Below are 21,709 nucleotides of genomic sequence, written 5' to 3' on the forward strand. Positions count from 1 at the left end.
TTAGCTCAGCTTAATCCAACAGACCCTTCAAGCTGCTCTTTTCTCTGTCTTCCTCCACCCCCTTACGAGGTGTTCTCAATCTCTGCCCTGCATAGGCTTGCTTGCCTCCCTGGCCTTCGTGTTGTTTGCATCTCCGACTCCCTCCCCTTGGATGGCCTCCTATCACTCCCTCAAGGACACCTTCATGGTGCATCAGCCCCTACTGGGGTATTTTCACACTTGGCCTCTCAGGGGCTCCTGCTCCTGGTTTCCCCCCAGTTCAGGTATATTTTTAATGTCCACCCCTCATGAGTTATGCATTTGATATTCTCAAGATCATCCCCTTGCAGGCTTCTTCTGGGGTTTTCTGCCCTCAACCTGCTCCCCTCTCTCTGGCCGCAAACCATTCTTCATGCAGCAGAGTGTGTCGGGGTAGCTGCCAACTTCAGCTAATGCGAAACCACGACTGACCATCAGGTCTCCGCTTTCGTTACCCCCACTCTCCCCATTCCCCCCACCCCTGCCTCTATTGGACAGACTTTGGCACCGCTGGACGCCGTCAAACAGCTCCGGCAGCAGCTGGTTCCTACCTCGGTAGAGCAGTTTCCTGCTCTCCACCATCTCCCAGGGCTCTGCAGTGTTCCGCAGGCTCTCCATCCAACATGCCTCCAAAGTGGTAGTGCCTCTAGGTTGTTGCGAGGGAAAGCCCCTCCTCTGCGCTACGCAGACTGCTCAACTCCAGCAACGGATTGGTTCACTTGCCGCCGCTTTGTGTGCTCCAAGTCTTTTCAGTTCCTCCCTTGAACAAGAGAGAAGACATCATTGGTCCTGGGCTTCAGGTAGGGGAAGAGTCCAACACAGTGTCAGAAACCAAGTCAAACTCCTTTAAATGGCCCTGCAAATCATGATATGGTTCAGAGGTCCTATAACCTACAAACAGTTGGGAAACAGTACAATAGGGATGTATGGAAGCATCTCTGGTAGGGGATGCCTTGTCCCTTAAGGGGGCAGGGGCAATGCTCCCAGGGCAATTCTGCCTGCCCTGTCCCCTAGGAAGTATATAGTGTAGCGGGCTCACCTTGCTAGTCCCAATCCCAAAGGGGGTGGATCCCTTGGGGAGAAGGGACGAATTCCCTGGATTCATCAAAGAACACCATTATAAAGATGATGATCGGGGTAGCACATCAGTCTTCTAGAGCACGTGTAGTCGATAATGGCTGACCCTTTTTTTCAATCAGTAGGGCTAATAGGGGTGACCACTATCGCTCTTAATCTTTGCAATGATTATGAAACCCTTTGCTGCCCACATTAGGAAGTCACTAGCTATATTTGTATTCCCAAAGACACCACATAATTGTACTAGGTTATTGTTACTGTGACGGAATTGGAGCAGTCTCTCCAGGTATTCTGGGTGAAACTGACCTCTTCCCCAGGGTGTCTGGGTTTAAAATAATGGTGAACCACCTGTACTCATTCTCCATGAATCAGCAGCACAGCCGCTCTGCAGCACATTTACAATGTTTTAGAAGTGCGTTTTATATGGAGCAGCAATTTTTTTCGATGCACTCACTGCGACCCACTGATGTTCCCTGTGGCCATCTTGTGGTTATGTGAAGTCCAACGTGGTCATGGCAAGTTTGAATGCTCTGGCAGCACAAACCGGATAAAAAACCCTGGCTGGGGATGCCTGCGGCCACTGGCTCAAGGCCTGAACTCAATGCTTGCACACAATCACTTGTCGCCCTAGACACCTGAACGCTCTTGTCTGAAATAGATCTCTATTTACGTTAGTGTCATCATTTTCATTGCTTGAAACTAATTTTTTGCCTCACCAAATCACTTTCTACATCTTGGAGAAATTACACCATACGCAAAATCCTGCTGCATCTGTCAAGCGTAACATTTTATTTACGTTACAAACAGCATGCAATTTTCACAGGAATCCATGCACCAATCAGTAGATACCCATTTCAACGATGTTCGCTTTCTTGTCCACATTTCACTTACATTCTCTGCTAATCTGCTTTCTTACATCTGAGATTGAAAGACGTTTAATATCTGGTCTATTGTCAAATCATTGTCTGTTTTTCTCCACATAACCCTATGGACTTGTTAGACTGACGTACCATTCCTATTTTATTTATTTTTTAAGTTTCGTATATACAGGTTTTAACTATAATTTTTATCCCAACACATGTTTCATCTATATTTTACCTGTAAAGTGAGTATGCGTTATCAATAAAACATCTAACAAGCCCCCATTTCAAATTTACAGTGGCCGGTCTTCATGGATTTACGGTCAAACCAGGGTACACAGATGAAGTATTGGAGGCAAGAAAAAAAGTCAAGAACTAAGACTATGTAGGACACATCTCCTGACATGGTAGCCTGCCCAATGGACAAGGTCTCCACTTGGTGGTAGTGCTACAATTGTGATCTGACGTCCACATTAGAAAAATTACCTTTTAAGGGACCTCTACATGCATGGCCCATCTATCCGAAGAAGATTCCCTCAACAGTGCATTACATAGCACAGCCACACGTTTACTTGTTCGGTTCCCCGAGTGTGTTCCCACTGAGGGAGTATGGCATTACATGGTTACAAAATATTTGGTCAAACATTACTATACAAAACCTTACTCTTCTTTCACTAGTCCTACAAGATGTATTCCTTTATAGGGAATAGCACCTGCAGCTGACTTCTGTTCATGAAGCCACCCATCCTCAACCATAATATGAATATACCGGCCATGAGCATGTCTACATGAAACAGACTATTTCTAAATTATGTTGTGGGTGTCCCAGCGGCTTTCACTGTGACAAATGTTTTTGTTCGCTATAACTTTATTTCGGCATTTGAAAGGCCACAAAAACAAAACACAGTTAAAACGCCAACAATCCTCAAGTACAATTATTCAACTGACCAATTTAAAACTGAGTGTTCCAAAATAAACTTCTAAAATTAAATAAAATGTGCAGTATTAATAAACAAAAGACACGAACCGACAAAAATACAAATAGATATATATATATATATATATATATATATATATATATATGAGAGCATAAAAGACTTGTTCGGCTATGTGCAAATAGCAAGGTTTCTGTGCAAAAAACAATTGTGCAAGATATGACATGAATTAGGAAGCAAAACATTACAAAGTTTTGTAAAAAGCATACCATATACATTTAGGAATAAAGAACACTCGGACAAATGAGCATGAAATGGTTAAGATTTTCGATGACATTTGGACAAAAACAGATGGCGCCATTACCATTCATTTTTTTTTTAGCGTAGCCACAGGTACAATACCCATACAAAGCATGGCATACAATGACCTCATCATCTTAGGTTGCATGCTATCCAGATAAACCTTGTAGCCAAAGAACTGGCATAGGTGTTCGTAATCAAACTTTTGGAACTACCTGAAACAGTAGTCTGGTTATCCCAATAGTTATTTAAACTAGCCCCAAATTTCCACCCCGTACAAGGCCGATTTGTCTTGCCTGTCTTCAGTAGCTTTCACTTGCAAACCTTGCAATCCCTCCACTACACCCAGAGACTGACTATTCCGCCTTGAAAAGTTGGCTACACCAACCTTCCATCCTCCTCAACTCTCATGCCCAGATAATCGTACGCTTTGACTTGCTCAATCAGGCCATCACTCAAGGAGAGTATAAGACTGGGGGTCTTCTCCGACTTGGTGGCCCCAAATATGAGTGCTATGGTTTTCTGTACATCGACAGACATCCCATTCGAATTGTAGAATTCCGCAAAGACCTCCAAGTAATGGAGACCAGTGGGAGTAAAGGAAAGAGGAACCACATCATCAAGAACAGGAGTTTAGGTATCTTACGTGCCAATACCGGGGCATCAGTCGGGACTGCTAACAATTTGGAAATTACCCCATTGATAAATAAACAACTTATGCTCTAATACACATCCCTGCCTGACGCCCATTTCAAAACTCACAGGAGCCGAGGTATTTCCTTCAAACCCCCATAGCCCCAAGCGGATCACTGCACCATTTGCTGTATACTTGATGGCTCTCGATAATCCAACAGGATGCTCAATTTGTCCAAGGTAGCCCATAGACTAGCTCTTGGTACCCGGTTGAACGCAGTGTTAAGATCTATGAAAACAGAGTAACTGAGCATGCTCCCAAGCATGATGTATTTATCACACAAAGGTGTAATCTTAGGCATTAGTCCACCGTTCTGGTATTACTCCTAAAACCTACCCGTCGTTTATCTAAGATACAATTGTCATAAATGCAGGATTCAAGATGAAGGGAGTGCCTTAGCAAAAATCACCTCCCCTCCCCCACCCCTGCAGTCTCAGTCGCCCTTCTTGAAGATGGGAACTATAACCGTTTCGGTCCATGAAACGGGGAACTTATTAAGTTCAAATATCCCACTGAACAATGTGGTTAAATAAAACGAAATCATCTTAGGTTCAGCTGCATAGAAATCAACTGGGGTCATGTCGGGACCAGGAGCCTTGCCCATTTTCCGACTTAAGAAAGCAAGACGACTTACCTCTCATTAAATAACAAGGGAGTAGACCCATAAGTTGTTATATCACTTGCTGTCAATACTTCTCAAACCACTTCTCTTCCGGAATGCATCCCTGGACGCATCTTTGCCATTAGTTCGCGAAACATTTTAATATTCTTAAATGCGATGGCCTGTAATAGAAAATGTGTTCTATGGTAATCACAAACTACCTCCTGCTCCTGTGTTTCAAAAAACGCATACCAGCATCATGGAGTTAACACTGCTGTTAAATGACCAAGCTCAAAACTTAATGTTTTTAAAACAGGAAACCAACATTTTATTCTCATTACATCAAGGTTCCTGTGTTTTCAACACATTTCTTTTCCTTTAAAAAAACATAACATATTGTGGTTAACAAATAGACATTTCATAATTATTTTCATTCACTCTGGGTTAGTATACAAAAAAAAAAAAAGACCATGTCTCTTATGCCATAACGATCTTGATTTTCCAGCATATATAATTCTAGAGGTTCATTCTTATTCTTGAACTTCTCACACAGAGCAACAAAAACAAAGGTCCAAAGAAAGGAAAAAGAAGACTTGGGTATTTACTCAGACACCAAAAAAGTCCTATTTTGATAACAGCGTGTTCGCTGATGTTCCGACAATTTTTTCTAAGGGTACCTATCCCTTCTTGTGTCATGTAACCCTTTCTTTTAAATCAACCTTTCGTTGTCTGTGAGAGGTGCTGACTATCCGTCACACCTTTTGGTTCGAATTTTTTTTTGATGGATATTTGTACAGATTTTGTGTCGACGCACTGCGTTTTGACCTGGTCATCTGGGATATACCATATCCAAACTCATCTCCCCGTTGGTTCCACCAGGCCTTCGTCATGACAGAGAATAGAAAGTTTTGACAAAGATCTTTAATCTAACCCCACACTGTTTTAACGATCTTAAGGACACAAACAAGGACAGATTTCTGTTAATGGCGGCAATTCTTAACTCCACAATGCTGATATGCGTTTAACAAAATGTGTTTTTTGAAACACAGGAGCAGGAGGTAGTTTGTGATTCCCATAGAATATACGTACCCTTTATATCACAGACCCTCTTCTCCCCACCCCACAGAACAAAAAAAAGACGATGAGTATGACCTGCTGTACATATCTATAATAGAAAATGCCATGTATCCTCAATAGATTCTATTGCCTCCTTCACAGTCAGCCCTCTTCTTAACTGTCTATCTAGACCTAGAGAAGAAGCTGCCTAAATGATTCATTAGGTCTTCATGTATGCCTAAAGTTTCATCAGGCTGCCCCACCTTTGAAGAAAAATGTTTTTCCAAGAAAAGCAAGATGGAATGGTAGATAGCCAGAATTGCAGTGGCCTGATTCAAACAGGACCACCTTACCACGCATCTACAGTGGCCATTGATCGAAATGGCCACCACAGTTCCTGCTGCTGGGACCGAAAAGATCCAACATATCACCCACCATGGTAACCATGATGGGATGATGGACACTTTCTATATGAAGAATAACCTGGAAATGTAAAATAAAAAACGCCCAAGCCTCTCTGCTTATCAACACATCTATCAAACTTGAAGACATTCAAACAGCAAAAGTCTAGCTGGAGAATATGCCAGTGCATGCTCTCAATTGGATGTCATGTTAAGACTAAAATCACCACAAACTGGAGGCATGGCTTGGAGCCGTGGCGCACAGCATGGCGTTCTGAAAGCTCCCTGACTGAGCCCTACAGCCGACAGAAAAACAGCAGTAGTAACCCGCGATTAATAAGTACGAAAGCACGGAGCATAAACTGACCAAGTTTCAGCTCGAGGGGTAACTCCACTCAGACGAATCAAGCGAGATTTTGAAGCAGCCGTCCACCAGACGGGGTGGACAAAACAGCGGACGATGCCGACTCGCCAAAGCTCAGGAAAAAGGATAACCCGCTAAACTCCGACGACCGCCCAATGCAGCCCAATATGATCTCCGATGGCCACGCCGTATAAGCAACATCAGCCTCAAGCACCCCAATTGAGGAAACGAACCAGCAGGGCATCAAGCAATGCAGGGGAGATACTCACACCCACGTAATCAGCACAGCTCCAAAGCAGCATTCGGTCAATCCACCAAAATGAGGCATGCCCCCTGGGCGGAAACAGCGCTCCATAAGTGATGACCACGGACCAGCTCACAGCACTTCTGAAATAATCATCGATGCTCCCGATGTAAGCAGCAGTGTAGGCAGCACTCCGTCCCGGAGTAAGAGGAAAGGCCAACAGCACAGGTAGGACCCAGATCGGCACTCAGGCAGCGCTGCCCGGGATCCCCAACTAAAGCCATCGAGAAGAGGCACCCCCCGCCCCCAGGCAAAGCAGAGGTTTCACAGGGTGGCAGACCTCTGCGACTGACAACGCCCACGGCGGCGCTCTTAGCAACAGAGTCGGCCCCAACAGCAGCAACCCCCTTCCTGTCCCAGACAGGTGGGGTAAAGTAAAGCAGCAGGGTCCCGAAGGTGGGGGCTGATACATCACCTAGGAGCTCCTACCCTTACCTGGGACCCCAGCACTGAGACAACTGCACCAGATAAAGGCCCTGAGGGGGACAGGCTGATCCGCTCGAGAAGTGCTCCTGTATCAACACACCAAGCTCTGCTGCACCGTTCGAGGCAACGGAACGTCAGGGGTAAGCCACATACGTGTACAGCCCCCCAACTAAGGAAGCCTGGGGCCGGGAAAAAGCAACCGGGAGGCGGGGGGCAGGGGTGGGCTTCCCCCCCCCTCACACTCCACAACTGCATCAAAGACGGGCCAAGGACTCAGTCAAACATGGCCCCCCGAAATACACAAAAGCCCTAACTTGGGGGCATGATGTTAGGAGTGAAAGCACACAAAGCATCCTAAAACCAGCAATAGTGGTGATGCAGCTTAACGAGCAGCGACTACTCAGCAGCACAATAGCCACACTCCTCCCCAGAGTGTCAACAGTACATTTCCGCCTCACAGGAGTAAACCCTGGAAGAGAGCAATAGCGGCGGAACCTGCCAGGAATGCAAATCCAGGCAAACAAAGTCAAGATCCCACGTGGGAAGGAAGCTGCAACACACAATCAAGAGTAGTGACAACACACCATGGCAAGGGACTACAGTGAAAGCACCTGCTCGAATACCCCTCCATATACTGCACTAACGAAGGCCAAACTAACCAGTGGGCCCAGCCTGCGAAACCCGAGAGGAAAGATGACAAAAAAAATAAGGCAGGAAAGCATATGGACCCGTCCACCTAGCTGGTAACTCCCAATCCGGAAAAGGCGAAGAGGGGGGAGCGGGGGGGAACAGATGTAAAAATTGACCTATGGAGGAGATCCAGAACCCACTAACAATTCCCTCACACAAGCAGTAACTAAGATCTCCAGGAGCTATTGGCAGCTAGGACTAAAGAATACCAAAAGGGCACATAGGAAGCAATGAGGAAAATCAATACCCTAGACAAGCGCACAGATGAAATGGAAAGCAGAACAGCAGAGATCGAGACCACACTATGCAACCAAACCTTCGAAATCTTGAGAGAAGCAGACGACCAAGGCACTGTAAGCAAGGTGCGAGTCCCTGGAACTCAAGCAATTAGACTCAGAATCGGTTCTACCGCAACAATATCCGCCTGCGTGGCATTCCAAACTCAGTCACAGACGCGCAACTAGACGATTTCAAGCAGGACCTATTCCGTTTCATCTTAACTCTATCTGACAGCGCCCCGCTCAAACTCAACAGGGTGCACAGAACCAGACAATAACAAGGATTCGCCACACCCGCAAATGTATTGGCGAGAGTGCACTTCTATAGGGTCAAGGAGGAGATAATGCAGGAAGCGAGAAACTCCATGCGCATCCAATTCAGGGACGCATCCATCATGCTGTACCAAGACCTAGCAGTAACCACGCTCTTGAAGAGGAAAGCCCTAAAACCACTAACCTAATGGCTGCGGGAAAACAAAGTGCTTTATCACTTGGGGTTTCCCACCGCATTGAACATCACCCTGGAAGGCAAACCATGGCAATTCCGCACCAATAAAGAAGTGGAAAGACTCCTGAATCCCGAATGGGGAAGTGAAAACGTCAAAAAGGGATTAGCACATAATAAAACCATGCTGAGACACTGCAAAACCCTAGGCACGGACCGACCCAAAAAAAGCAAATGAAGCAACAATGACCGAGTGGGAAGATTTTCCTAAAATATGGACACAGCCCACTTTTGAGGCTGCATGATTAGCTCTTTAACAGATTCTAAGACCTCTACCCACAAACAAGCGGCCACCCGCCACGCAGGGATTTCATTACTCCCCAACTGAATCATCACCAATGAACATGGGGACAAAAGACACGAACAGGGACGCAGCCAACAGAAGAAATCTGCGACAGCCACTTAAAGGAACACACACTAAATTAAAAGCAAGTACAATGTTTTAACTACATTTGCAAGAGGCCTGGTTGCCCTCTAGTAAAGTCGGTTATGCAGGCTTAAGCCGGTTGCCCCGGAGGTTGAGGGCTGGGCTCAACAACTCGCTTTACACAGGTGGTAGGGGAAAAGTTGGTGAGAGGTGGATGCGAGAGGTTGGTCATGAGCGAAGGGCAGAAACAAGGAATCACCTAATCAAAGAGGCAGCATGGCAATCAACGGGGGCAACCTTAGATACACTTCGGGGCACGCAGATGCAACAGGGGGACAGCAAAGCATAAAAACTGGGAGTATATATAGCAGCTGACACTTGCAAGGAATTACGCATGGAAGGTGCAGGGCCTTCATTTCCCAGGGAAAAGAAAGTCAGTGAAGCACAGATTAGCCTGGCTCTCTGCCGACATAGCATGCCTACAGCAAACTCGCCTCCTGGGGGCAGATAAGAAGCGGATCCACTTTAACCAATACACTGGGTGCCATTTTGCTAAAGCAGGGGATAAACAGAGGGGTGTTGTCCTATTTAGCCGGGAGGTCCCCCTCATACGAGTTACAGTAAAGCGAGATCCAATGGGGCGATACTTATTAGTAAAGGGACTCCTTCTTGAACAACCACTAACTGTGGCTTCCATTTATTGCCAGAAGAATGCACAGGACCATTTCCTCCGCAATATCCTCCCAACCATAAATCACATTCAATAAAGGCCACCTCGTTATAGGAGGAGACTTCAACCTAGTCCCAGACCCACACAATAAAATATTACCACCTACAAGGTATGATTTCTTCCTGGCAATAGGGATAGCCGAATTCATGAGGGAAACAGGAGCGATAGCTATTTGGAGACTCGCTAATGAGGGCTTCCAAGACTACACATTTCTCACACGTCCACAAGAATAGACCTAATCCTGATGTGCAGGACAACCCATGTATCGAAGAGGTTCAAATGCATAATGCATTCCCGAGCATTATCAGATCACACCCCAGTAATGACTAGCGTGCGGATTCAAGGCCTCCCAGACCCCCCTCAAAGACACTGAAAATTGCAAGACTCCATACTACAAGACACAGCAATCAGGAGAGAGCTATCGGAAACACTCTCCTGTTACTTTAGGGAAACTACTTCAGTGGGGTGCTCTGAAGAAACAGTCTGGGACACCATGAAAACCATGGTACGAGGGGGGGGGTACCGATTAACTGTGCCGCAGCACAAACAAGGAGGGGGCACTACAACAGACCAGTTTAGAGGTAAGGGTAGCCGAGTTGGAGGAAAGCTCAAAAAAAGCAGAACCCGCTCTGGAAATTCACTTAGCCGATCAGTGCGAGCACTAGCGTACACAAAACAATACTCCTATATTAACATCAACAGCGCACACCGGCTGTCAGTATGCAAACTAAAAAAGCTACACACTCGAAAAAACATACAAAATGTATGGATGCCCAGATCAAACGACCTGGTACGCAGAGGGAGACAAGGTGGAGGTAATGGTAAACCATCAAAGAGAAATTATAATCGGGAACCCAAACGGAGAAAGTGGCACAAACCCGCTACTTGAGGGCCACCCAGAAAGGGGGTCCCCTTTCCCAACTAGACTCGCTTGAGCTCACAATTACACCAGAGGAAATAGCTGAAGCAATAAAAAAAAAAAACTGAAAAATGTATCTCTGAGCCCAGACGGGCTCACAGCTTTATGTTATACAACATTTTGCACATCTTGGCCCCCCCCACAGCTTGCAACACTATTTAATTCCTTCATGATAACAGGAAGCATCACTCCCTCTATGGAATAATCGGCAACAGTGCTCATCCCAAAGTCGGGTAAGGACTCATAGCTTGTGCCTCATACCTGCCTATAACACTAATGAACAATGACGCTAAGATCTTGTCGAAGATCCTACCAACTAGACTGGCATAGTTCATCCCTGAATTAATCCACCCAGACCAAACGGGGTTTATCCCGGGACGCAGCACACAGGACAACATGTGATGCACCCTAAATCTAATAGGAAGTGCAACCAGAACACGGACAGAATTAGCAGTTCTCACTTGATGCACAGAAGGCGCTTGATCTGCTAGACTGGGGGTACATACGCGAAACACTAGTCCACTTTGGGATTGGCCCAAGATTCACAAAATGGACCCTAGCCAACCATCAACATCCACTACCTCTGAGAATCAGCGGCATAAAATCACCTACAATCATCTCCAGAGGCACACGTCGAGGATGCCCCCTCTCACCACTAGTATTTGCACTCTAAGGAACCATTTACGATTAGGAGATAAAATCCATGCATACAGGGCTTGAAAGTGGGCAGTAGGGTAGGTACTACAAAAGCAGCTATGTACGCGGACTATGTTTCTCTCACCCTAACCCAGGTAGGGGACTCTCCGTAGGCCCTGTGGCAAGCAGTTGAGGCATTTGGCAAAGCATCAGCGTTTAAAATTAACTACGCTAAATCAAAAGCCTTAGGTGTTAATATCTCGCAAAAGCACAGAGAAGCACTGGCAATTTGGCACCCCGTCCCCTGGGCTGAAGCCCACATCTACCTGGGGTTACAGCTCCCAAACAAAATAGAGTGAGTATACCAAGCTAACTTACCACACTTATTCAGGGAAATGCGCAAAGACCTAGAGCGCTGGCATAAACAAGAGGTGTCAGGGCTAGGGAGAATTACGGGCCTGAAAATGAACTTGGTCCCAAGACTAATCTACCACAGTCCAGCCCTTGCAGTCACCGTCCCCGAGAGAGAACTCCAGAACGTACAAAAAGATCTACGGAAAAACGTATGGGGCAGGAAAAAAACAAAAATAGCTAAGCAAATCATGCTCCGGAGCACGGGTGGTCTGGGGGTGCCGATGTCTCCAGATACTAGGGGTGTCACGGTATTCGTTTTATGACGGTACGATAACCTTCTTGCCAAATGACGGTATATAATGGTTATCGCGGTATAGCAGGTGGAGTTAACTGATCTTAACAAATATTTTCTAAAAGGTCATAAATTGACAGATTTATCATCACAAACAAAACCAGGCACCCCGGGCCAGAATTGGGCTTTTCAACATACTTTCCACTGAAATGCCTTGCTTCCACCAAACACAAACACACGTGTGGAGAGGAGGGGGTGGGGTGGAGGCCTGCTGCAACTGGCAAAGCAAACTGAAAAGCTTTTCTTAAGTGGTCATTTAGGCTTTTTGCTTCCCCACTGGCCACTGGTGAAGATGAACATGTTGCCATCTTGATAACCTGCATGCCACAGATCAATGGAGGCTGATGGTAGTATTTGCTTGTGCACACACACACGCATGCACGCACGCACGCACTTTTTTACGTTACAGCCTTTAGTTTACTTGCGGGCCAAAAGGTGTTCAGTAATCACTGACATGTTACCCTTTGGTATGGCAGCAGGGAATACCCACAGAGATGAGTGAATTTTGCAGTGTGACTTATTATATGTAAATTCAATGATAGAACCAGGGAAATCCCCCATTGCCTTATGTTTAGAGAACATTATCCATTATAAATATATAAACCCCAAAGCTGCCACCCCAAAGTAAACCCTTTTCCTTCTTGGCACTGTATCTATTCTTCCTATTGCTAACATATTGATTTTGTGTAAGGCACGTGTGGTTTATGGAATGGCATTAAAAACTGCTCCAACTGAAACTACTTGGCAGACGGCACATCCAACAGTGCAAAACCAAGACTGTGCAGCAATTGCTTACTGCAGCCTTTCCAAATCAGATTGAAAAGCACACTTAACGGTATGAACGGTATAACGGTATAAACAATGTGACGGTTATTATTGTTCAATTAAGTGGTTCACGGTATCTTTAACGGTATACCGTTATACCGTTACATCCCTACCAGATACTGCCTGACAGTGCGGCTCTCAAGCCTTCGCATGGCAGACGGCCACCAATCGGCCCCGCTGGAAACAATTAGAGGAAGCTAGGAGCCAAGCAATGCTTGCAACCCTCTCACACATCACACCACCACACCCCGGGGTCCCCCAAACTCAGGCCCACTAACGGCTACCAAAAACACAGTAGAATGCTGGAGAAAGGGGGCCCGCAAATGGGGCTGCAAAGGCATCCTGGGACCCCTGTCCCCGATATGGAACAACCCTGACTTCACCCCCGGGACATCTCCTGAAGGTTTCGACAAATGGAAGCATGAGGGACTAAGCCAAGCAGCAGACTATTTCGTCAACAGAACCCCGCCATCATTTGAAGAGTGCAAAATGAAATTTTGGGTTACTGAGGCCGAAGGATTCCGGTAAGCGCAATTTAGGCACTGATGTCACACAGAGCAGTACTAAAACACATGGGTGCAGGAAACTAAACCGCACTCGAGTGCACCCTACAGCATCGGCCCCCAAAGGAAAAATCGCAATCCTGTACAGACTACTCAACAAGTCCGACTCTAGCAAAAAAGAAAACAACATGCTCAAATGGGAGAGGGACTTGAGGCGAGAACTAGGGCTGGAGGATTGGGGACGGATTTGGACCCGAATGCACAAGAGCTCTAGATGCATTATGAACAAGGAGGGGGCGGTAAAGGCGTGCTATAGGTGGTATCTAACCCCAGAAATTCTAAACAAAAGCAACCCAGCAATATCACCACAAGGTTGGAGGGGTTGCCCCAACCACAGGCTCACTGCTACATCCATTATGTTCATGCCCGAAGTCAACTAGATTCTGGCGAAAGTCATTGGAACAGATTTGACTAATCACAGGGTACCCAATCCCATGGGACCCGGGGATAGTTCTGCTGGGGGACACGGAGAAGGAGCATTCCCGCTGACATGACACCCAGCAGACCTATGCACAAATCTCCTTACAGCAGCTAAAATCACCATAGTACGGTTGTGGAAGCAACCCGAAGGCCGGGGCTCTCCATGTGGTGGACGAAATGTTGGAACACAGTAGTTTCTGAAAAAAAAAATAATAAACTGCCACTCACGTGGGAAGCATGAGCAGATTCCACAGCATATGGTCACCCTTTTGAGACTACGCAGAGAAATTCCCAGGAATGGTGCGCCAGCCCCCTACCTTCCCGATGGTTCACGCAACATAACTAGGGGGAAACCCCAGAGCCACAACCACTTCAGTGCCCCCCCCCTAATCCCCCCCCCCCCCCGACGTCGTAACAAGCTTGGAAAAGTTCAGAAATCACATCCACTGCAACCCACTGTTAGGAAAGATTTCCATCTACTTTAAGTTTTCCCTCCAGTTGTGTACCCCCCCCCCCAACTTTATTGCTGCTGTTTAACACCATAGTCTGACTTTACCAGTGGAGCACAACCTTCAGCTGCACTCCTCTGGTCTTTTCGCTCACTTTATATGGGGAAACTGCTGACTTGTGTATAGGCACATTATAAATGCCATATCATATCATGCCCTTAAAGACAGTCAGTTCTGGGAGACTTTGTTTCCCTTAGTCCCGTTCAATGTTGCAACTTTTCTGCAATATGTTGCAAGTGCACACTGTATATTACAGTACAGTGTGCTTGGGTTCTCCTGTCATTCCCCAGGGACCTAGACATCCTCAAAGGATTTTTTTAGTAGTCCAGATGTGCCTTTGACAGGGCTGGTGGCAGCTTATCGTGTATTTTTAACCCTTTTAGCAAACCGCATTTGGCACAGAAAGGTGGCCCGACTCCAAAATGGCCATGGCACAAGGTTCTTGTCCTGTCCTTTGGCCATCTTGCCCCTTCACCTTCCCCAGGTCGAGCTGACCCAGGTCAGTCCTTATTTGGGCATGCATTCTCCTGTGAAACGCCAAGCTTTTGCGGGCTTCTGCATGCCTCGAGTGTGCCCCCAGGATGTGGGCTGGACTGTGTTTCCAATACACATCCTGGGTGCCAGAGAGTCTGGTGTGCTGTGAATGAGTGGGACCACTGTGGTCCGTGATTGGTCCACGTATGGTGTGCCTGTATTTGAGCTGATCTCCCATTGGGTCCTCTTCGTTTTGGCGCGAAAGGGACGCTGGATAAGAGAAGGCTCCAAACACTCATACCTGGTCAATCTCTTGAGTTCTCACCGAACGAAGGATAGGATCCAAGCATCCTGAAACTAAGAAGCTAAGTCGAGGAACCGCTGGAAGGTTTGGCACCCTGAACCCGCTGTACCCCTCTGCATCTGATCGAACTAGAAGGTCGGCGACGATGCTTCGACCCATTGGAATAGTGGGACTAACTACTCGGCACCTTCATCAAACCCTGCAAGTAAGCCTTCTCGGAAGTGTCCCTGGGCCAACCAGTGGACTGACCAGTTTGCGCAGGACCTTCCTTTGCTCCGACACTGCCGCCGTTTCGAGGAGACCCTTGAAACATCGCAAGCTCTGTGTTCACGGAACCCTCACACCGAATTTCAAACACCAGGCATTCCCAGGTCTGAAGTAAAGAGAGCACCCAAACCAGAATGCACGCGGTTACTGTGTCGCCCAGCTGTGGTCACGAACTTCGCAGGTGCATTGCTGCTGTGCCCACTGTGCCCTAAAGTCTGCTATAGTGAAACTGGCCTGATCCATCCATCAGGAGCTGCGAAATCGTTGCTGTCCCGTTTGGGAATCATTGCTGTAACTTAGCCGCTAAAAGCCGCAGAGCCACACAATTGCCGCATTTGAAACTGCAACCGAAGTGGACTCGACTGCAGAAGTTTGGTCCAGAGTGCACGAGGGATCGGTGAGTAATTGCAACTCTTACTGGTGGCCTCTAGCGCATCCATCAATTTTTATGCACAAGTGGCCCCTCAGGGCCCCTCTCCTTTCCACAGATAGCCTAAGCTATCAAACCACTCACAACTCCTGGAACCTGTTCTGGCCTCTCGGGGAGACCTCCATGAACAGTGGGAACTTATTCTGCATCACCTCACCCACCTTACTGAGCTACTACAGACCGTACAAGAGACCCCGTTTTCGCCCATCTGCACTACCGCGTGTGCTAACATTGCGAGTACATTTGAGCAATATGCTCCACTCTTCTTGGGGACTGGAATGCCTTTCAGTTAGGATTGTGATTACTGCAGAATTGCCTAAAGACTCTGCACTGCCAACTTAATTCCCAGTTTAGGTTGTGGACCCATTCTGTGCATTTAATTGTTTAGGCCACTTGGTCTTGTATATATGTATTTTGGTAGGACTGTGTTGGTTTAAAAAAGTATTGCTGTGTGTTGATCTTCAAATGCCTTGAATAAATGTACTTATATTTTTAATATAGATACACATGTCTGGGAGTGATTTGTAAGTGTCCTTCACTTTGTGTGCTCATTGAGGTCTTTCAGTCAGGCTCACCCCTCCTGAGACCTAGTCTTGACTGTTGCCAATGCTACCTTGATTGGTCTGGCTTGTCCAGCAGGTTACCCTGCTCCAAGAATCTAGACTGGCCTTCTGAATCTCTGCCCACCAGGTCAGAGTTCAGAAATCCATTTTAACGCCCACCATCGTCTCCTTCCATTAAATGGCATAACACAGTTTTTGTATGTGATACTGCCTCTATGTTGATAAAAATTGAATAAATGTCTACTGCAGCTCCCTCCCCTCTAAAACCCACTCGATTTTTGTTTGTTCTTGACAGTTTATGTTGAAAAGTCCTAATACAACAACACCTTGAAAAAAAGAAAATCACCACAAACTATGATCCTCTGAGGATCACGACGCTGTGCTAACCAAACATCCACTCTCTCCTGCAGCACAGCAAAACATTTTGTCCCTCCCTGGGAAGCCAGTCGATTTTAATCAAAACTACCTCTGAATCATCTGAGCACTTCATATATAATTAAATTCCTTCAAACCCACATCTATCTCAATGAATATTCGAAATAAAAGTGATACATTAACCCAGGTGAGGAGACAACCCCCTCCCCACTTGGACGGCATCTTCCCTGGGTTACCGGGATAGAAAGAGTGGCGTAGCCCTGTAACTTCAGTCTCTTGCAAACGTATTATACCATTGGTACACAAACTGAACACAATCATCCAACAAATACTTGTGGACTCCAGCCATGTTTCATGATACCAAGCGCACCTCCACCACAGGAGCCAACCCTACCACCCAAATCGGGGTAACTACAATGTTGACCCCACTATTCACTTCACTGACTGGGGCTGAGGTGAATCCTCTTTGCTGGGGTGCACGTTCCCATAATCAATCTGCCCTAGAACAGAATCATTGGTCTCTGAACTCACGTCAGGAGAGGCCAAGATAGATATTGGTGAAATACAGGAAGCTGAGTTGGCACATTTAATTGAGGAAACACTGGGGGAGTGGGTTGGTTGTAATATTGGGCCCACAGATCCTCCCCCACCATACCATCTAAAATACTTGCAACCAAACTGGGTTGGCTGACCTGAACTAGAGGTTGAACCAAGGAATAGCGACTGTCTGGAACAGGCCGCACACCTAACATATTAACCAATCCTTTCTGTTGTATTCTCAGAACTAGTTATCAATGAAGGTAAATGAAACGATATGGGGGGGCATTCTAATTCTCACCTCTAGGTGACCTGGCAGCAACGACCTCTGTTCCATACCAAACAAACCAACTAGCAAAGCATTTGAAGTCACCTGTGCCCTGAAACAATCCCTCAGTTGGGTCCCAGATTTGTGTTCACAAGCCACAATATTCTCCTTATCACCGAGCAACATATTTCAGCCCCCAGCCAGTGTATGACCTTTAGTTTCAAAATTCTCTCCGGTCAATGTAGGTACATTCAATAAGTAGAAATAGGGTCTTGTTACAGCAAATTATGTATAAAACCCCACCTTCCTTTGAAACTGGCTCTGGAACTCTAGTAATCAACCCGCAGGGAGGGCGGGCGGGGGATAGGTTGGGGCGGGTTGGTCTCAAAAGCTTTAATTGTACTAAAGATCTGTTCTGAGGGGTCTCAAACTATTTCCAGTCCAAACAGTTGGTAGGACAATATTTGCACCATTTTCACAACTTTTCAGGATACCCACCCCCTGTATTGCGGTGCCCAAAATGACCTGCTCCAGATCAGCCAACATTGTTTTCAATATATTACCTTAACAGCCGAGTTGTTCACAATCTTTATCTCCATGGACACGGAAAGTAGGTGTTTACACCCCACGCAGTTACCAAAACAATACTTCTCATTATCATTCCTGCCACCATGACCCATCCCGTCCATACACGCTGGCCTGGGCAGGCAAGTTGCATTATCAAGATCAATCACAGGGTTAAACCTGTTAAATACAGTGACATTAAGTGTGGACATTGAGACAGGGTCAAGTGACACTCTTTTTCAACATTCTCAGCTTTCACAGCACGCGTCCGTTGTTCCCTCTCTTTCACCCCCAGACCATTAAGCTCCACTAGGATATTATACCTTCTACCACCAATTCTAGATTTGAATTATTGGGGACTTCAAAACCAGGCAGAATCGTACTGGCCTCTACCAATGCCTGTAGCATGACCATCTTTTTACTGAGATGGGCAAATACTAGCGCTTCATGTCAGCCAAGGACAGCTTGGATTAAAAGTTGGAATTACTAGCAACCATAGGTGGAGCTGCTTCTAATGCTGCGAGTTTACCCACGACAATTATACCAAAATTAGAATTAACAGCCTCAAAGCTTATTTTGAGCAATGTCTTGTAAAAGAGCGCTTTCTATATGAGCCATATTAACAAGATCTAGAGTGGGTTGGATATCATTAAAAAAAAAATAAAGTGTGGCTCTTTCTTTAATCATCACGTTCGCTTCCTTTAGGAGATCGACAGGAATAACTGCTCTTTTCACAGCCTGCGAATTATGTAGAGATTTGGTAGCGTTCCTTTTAGTCATGATTCAGAGTCAAAAAATTAAAGCGAATACATTTTTAAATCAAAACCGCATATACCCAGATCTTATCCACTGACCACTATAATAAGTGCAGTTACAAATACTATTGTAAGGGTAATCCTAACCAAAACCTCTAAACTGAAAGAACGTGTACACTTTTAGGGCCAGATTGCCAGACGGGAATCAACAGGACGCAGGGGTCAGCTTTAACAGTTCAAAAGGCAACCCACAGGGTGAGGAATGCTCGACTGCTAAAGGGTCTGCCAGAGTCCATCTCCACCCCTCGACCCACGCAGGTAATCAATCAAAAATTCATGAAAACACACAAGTTCAAACGAGTGGAGCCTTCAACTGGTCGAGTTCAGGCTTCGTTTCTCACTCTCCCTTCCCTTTCCAAATAGCAGCAAGCTAGTACAAAGCTAATACAAGTAGCGCAGAGCACTAGTTAGCATGATACCCTAGGTGAATTAACAGCAAAGGCTTGACAGCCAGGAGGGATCAATGCACAACCTGTGGTTGTGTATCCCTAATCAGAATCCACAGTTATCAGCACACTCTGTCTTACAAGCACCCTTGACCCGCTATGGATCATTACATAATGCAAAGAACCCATAGGGGCGTTTGCCGATCCTTCCAGCACCTGCTCCAGCTCAGAGGTGCTGTCCCTCCTTACAGATGTAATTCCAAATCGGCAATCGCCATTACGCAATTTCCACAGAACTCGATCCTCAGTTCCAATCAAGCGGCACACACGATGGTAAGGAGATTTAATCCAATCTAACTGAGTTAGTCCAAATCTGCCCACAATAAGGAAAAGTCAAATTAAGGCAGATATAGGAGCTCTGTAGCTGTTAGAATGATTGCCGTATTATGGCTGTCCTTAGCCAACGGGCACCACACGGTGGTTAAATACTTTCAGGAAATGGTTCTGCTTGTTATATTTAATAATGGCCGATATTAAAACACAAGAAGAATGAGCAGATCGCCCCCTTCCTTGCTCATGCTCGCCTCGAGCAAGGGAAACCTCCTTCAACCCAACACACCCGGGAAGATGCAGGGAAATAGTAGGGCAACAGCCCATCCTTCAGCTAGCTTCAGAGCACTTCACTGTGCTTGGATTTTGGAGCCGATTTTGAATGCTCCCGCGCCCTCACCTCGCCTCCTCCCTTCCCCATGCAGTTATCAGCAGGGCAACAGCCAGTCCCACAGCGGGCTCCAGAGCGCTCTGCTGCGCTTGGGCTTTGGAGCAGGTTTTGAATGCTCCCACGCCCTCATGTTTTCACTAATCAATAATATTGGGTCACTCTTTCCGATGCCAATCATTAGTTTTGGAAGCTACTCTTTCAGTAGTGCAGAATGTGCATTTCTGGGGAGTTAATATTTAATGTACTATGGATTTAATTAAAAAAGGCACATCTCGAATGAAGTGGTGGGTGAACAGTCCAACTTCTTAAAATGGCACCATTTGACTAAAACACCATCTTCTTCATGTTGTACATGCACGACGCTCTTCATAGTCATGTTGCCAGGTCCGGCAAGGAAAATCATAAACTCACATAGCAAATACTCTCAAAAAAAATATCCACCACCATGCATTGTACTTCTCTTCTCCCAGTTGAACATTATACATCCTCTCAAAACATGGTGGCATACAGAGCAAACATTTGGGATATTCGCAACAGACTTGAAACCAAAGTGAGTCAAATTAACCCTGCATGAACAGTACGTGCCAACCGTGCTGAATTTCCAAGTTCCACAGGGCATCATGTTGGATTTTTGCAGTATACAAGATATTGAAAGGGCCTGGAATGTATAGGTTTTAGATTTCATATTTTTTTTCATAAAAGAACTGAAGGCCAAATGTTCAACTGTCATCGCTGGACAAAATGGCTAATGAAGTATTTAATTTGATTCCAGCAACATTTGGTTATTCTTCAATGGGAAACGGCTCATCTCGTGCCATATGCATGAATTTCATGTGCCTAGAGTGTATTTCTAATATGGTTTGAAAATTGCAGGTAGGCTGTAAATCATATTCAACACACTGTCCACCAAATATCTCCAAAAATGATCACACAGTGGCAATATTTTCTAACACTTTCATTACTAGGCCTGCCAATGAAGGCAGTATGTACGATTCATTGTCTGCTTGATGTTTCAATTACAAACAATACAGGCTCAGCCTTTCAGTGCACACTTGGGTGTCGACGTTTGTTCTCCATTTATATAATGGTAATGACATTTGACACGCTGCTTTTGCACTTCCCAACCATGTATAACTCATCCATTCTTCTAGCAGCTTTTTCCACAGATTTGGGTAAACAGATCCTGTATGTACACAGCATCATATATGGTTTATAGTGAAAATGTCGACTGCAAAAATGTCGAATGTGTTTTTTTTTTTATGGGTGGGGGTTCCCCCAAACCCCTGTTTATTTTTACTAGCTAGACCCCCAAAAAGACATACAAATAAAAAAATTTAAAAAACACATTTGAATTATTTGACATTTTTGCATTCGACTTTTTGCAGTCGACCATCATGTATGATACATACTTGAAACCGGCAGGGAGTTTAAACAATAAAACTCTGCTATGGGTTTGTCACTAGCAAAGTTGTCCCCAAAATGTGTAGCTATCTCCACCACCAATCAAGTGTGGTACAGTTAAATGCAGGGTGGGTAGTTTGTGTGTGGGGTGTGGTCGAGAAGTCTAGGGACGGGGGGGAGGGAGGATGAATTGGGAGAGACAGTATAATAATACCTAGTAAGGACTACTGTTAGAATCAGTACTGGTATTTCTAGTAGGTCTGTTTGAGGCTACAGCAGTTGTACATACCGAAACACCACTATCAAAAAGTAAAAAGGGATCATGTCGAAAATTACACAGAAATGAATGGCAAACAATGAATGTTTATAGGCTAGGTTTTGGGGAACATCAGTGTGTACACTAGGAGCAAGTGGTGTGTC

At 45.8% G+C, this 21,709-nt stretch overlaps 1 protein-coding gene across 10 annotated transcripts in view; it reads right to left on the reverse strand.

Annotated features, from left to right (window-relative positions):
* NAP1L4 (nucleosome assembly protein 1 like 4) overlaps nt 1–21,709 on the reverse strand; it is a 1,556,420-nt gene that overhangs the window by 1,518,261 nt on the left and 16,450 nt on the right. For 2 of the 10 annotated variants that reach the window (XM_069624148.1, XM_069624143.1), the window contains exon 2: nt 4,519–4,667. The exons of 6 other annotated variants lie outside the window; for them this stretch is intronic. The gene's annotated coding sequence lies outside the window, so the exon portion shown is untranslated. Of the gene's footprint in view, nt 1–569; nt 770–4,518; nt 4,668–21,709 lie in introns of those variants that run through there. 2 more of the 10 variants (XM_069624145.1, XM_069624149.1) reach the window with 2 other exon arrangements.

The sequence above is a fragment of the Ambystoma mexicanum genome, chromosome 11 (assembly GCF_040938575.1).
Source record: "Ambystoma mexicanum isolate Mex_15411 chromosome 11, UKY_AmexF1_1, whole genome shotgun sequence".
NCBI lineage: Eukaryota > Metazoa > Chordata > Amphibia > Caudata > Ambystomatidae > Ambystoma > Ambystoma mexicanum.